The 2,426-nt window shown below is 42.8% G+C and overlaps 1 pseudogene across 1 annotated transcript in view; it reads right to left on the bottom strand.

The window, feature by feature from the left end:
* The window catches only part of LOC105505450, a 31,785-nt pseudogene that overhangs the window by 3,733 nt on the left and 25,626 nt on the right, over positions 1-2,426 (bottom strand). The window lies entirely within an intron of this gene.

Below are 2,426 nucleotides of genomic sequence, written 5' to 3' on the forward strand. Positions count from 1 at the left end.
GCCCAGCTAATTATTGTATTTTTAGTAGAGATGGGGTTTCACCACGTTGGCCAGGATGGTCTCGATCTCCTGACCTCATGAGCTACCCGCCTTGGCCTCCCAAAGTGCTGGGATTAAAGGCGTGAGCCACTGCTCCCGGCCATTGATTAAACCTTTCTAGAATGTAAACATAGATCAAAATATCATCTTGTACCCCCAAAATATGCACAATTATTTATCACAAATAATTTTTTTAAAAAAGGAAAAAAATTAAAGGAAAGTCATAAAGCTGACTCAGTTTAGCTTACATTAGCTCCTTAAATTAGTTAAGGAATTTGGGCTCTAAAATCAGACTGCCTGGGTTTAAATCCTGACTCTACCGCTTATAAGTTATGTCACTTTGAATAATTTATTTAACTTTTTTGGGCTTCTTTTTCTCGTCCACAAAAATGGAGCTACCAATACGTATTCATGGAAGTTTAATGAGGATTAAACAATTAATAATTACAATATGATTAGAACACACCTGACATATGGAATATACTTGACAAATATCAGCCACTACTACTGTCATTATTATTATCATTATTAAGTTGCTCAATACACAGTTTATGGCATGGGATAGAACCAAAATTCAGCATATGTGTATAAGCGCTAGTGTGTATACATCAAAAGGAGGTGTGTTATCTAAGTGGATACTAAGCTTTGGCCACAGATCTACAATCAGGCAAGTTATTATTTACGAGTCAGATAATTTATTGTGTGCCTGCGATTATTCTAGATACCATGTTAGAGGCTATGTCATCTATTAGCTATCTACTATGGAACAGAGATTTCTGATTGATTCCTGCCTAGGCACAGGAATTAAAGGGAAAAAAAAAAGACAATTTCCACATTATTTTTGACCAAATATTTACCTCTCAGTAAGGCATTCTAAGCTTCAAGTCATCTTAATCCACAGAGACCACAATTGCCCTGTCTAGCACCGATACAGAAACCACAGAAACTTTATCACAGGATCCAGAAAAGGCAATTTCCTGGAGGGCAGACACGCCTTCTTCCGGACTGCCAACAGGGAGTCTGAAGAAGGGTGCTTTTCCCTTAAGGAAGATTGCTCAGCAGCACTGGAGTCAGCCTCGGTTTAAGCTAAAGCTGGATTGACCCACTTTGCCCATTAACCACTTAAATTAATGTAGCAGTGTCATCAGCCTAATGTGGTTGAGGATTAGAGAGGGTCTCGGCTAGCAACTTATTTTGCATTTGACCAAAAGGCAGGTCAAATCAGATAAAGCCCAACTTCTCTTTCCTCTGCGTTAAACCATCCGCAACTAGACAGTTTACAAGAGGTTAATATTCAGAATCAAAGCATTATCACCACGATTGAAGGAATATACCAAACCCCAAGGTTCTTCAGGGCCACTGCAGAGAAGGGGGTTTAGGGGCATACTCGGTGTCAGTCTGACCTAGCATGGGCTTGGAAGTCAGGCCACCAAGTTTGACTCTCAGCACCTCCATTTACTAAGGTGTGTGACCCTGGGGGATACCATCACTTAATCTGTTCATGCTGCAGTTTTCTCATCTGAATTAAACAAACAAACAAACAAACAAAAGATGATGTCTGCCTCCTAGGGCTTTTGAAAGAACTGCAAAGTTAGCTTTGGTACCCAGCCTGGTACCTAGTAGGCTGTTAGAAAAATGTTATCAATTATCTTCTGTTGACAGGATCTTGGAAAGGATGTAAGGAAGCAAGGTTTTTGCGCAGGGGACTTGGCACTCATTCAGTTCTACCCCACAGTGGGGCAATGAGGGAGGTTTGGCTCCTGGAAGAGGCTAAGTGCAGGAATGCTGGATTCTGCTTTCAGCCTGCCTGGGGTCCACAACCTTCCCTGAACTCTGCAGCCGGAATTTCCTCACTGGCCCTAAAGAAGGGTTTGTCAGTAGCTGAACAGAATGCTAAATTGGCAATTGTATATGAGAAACCACATAATAAAGCTAGTAAAAAGGAAATGAGAGATCAGCCATAAATAAAGATTCCCTGAGCTGTGGGTAGATTTACTGTGCTCGACCGCCTGCTGGTCCCCTCAACCATATGAGAGCCCCTCTCCCCAGGACAGTCTGGTGTTTGTCTACATGTGTCAGAAAGCACTCAAGGAGCCCCAGAATTTATTTTGATTATTGTCAAAATAACGGAGCCAGGGGGACTACTGCTGTGATAAAGAGACTTCTAAGCCCTTGTCCAGTGGAGGCTCTGGGGCTGCTCTCCCCTCGCATGCTTGGGTGCAGACAAGCAGTGGCTGAGAAGTGAGATCCACAACAGAATTTATCATTTTGGCAAATGCCTCCTGAGCCCTCTCCGAAGGCTTCCGGGACACATCTGTAGTAGGCGCTGGGCTCAGACCCTGGCATCTCCCAGCATGCCCCTGTGGATCCATCTGTTACAGAAAAAA

This window comes from Colobus angolensis, unplaced genomic scaffold, assembly GCF_000951035.1.
Source record: "Colobus angolensis palliatus isolate OR3802 unplaced genomic scaffold, Cang.pa_1.0 Scaffold125, whole genome shotgun sequence".
Lineage (NCBI taxonomy): Eukaryota > Metazoa > Chordata > Mammalia > Primates > Cercopithecidae > Colobus > Colobus angolensis.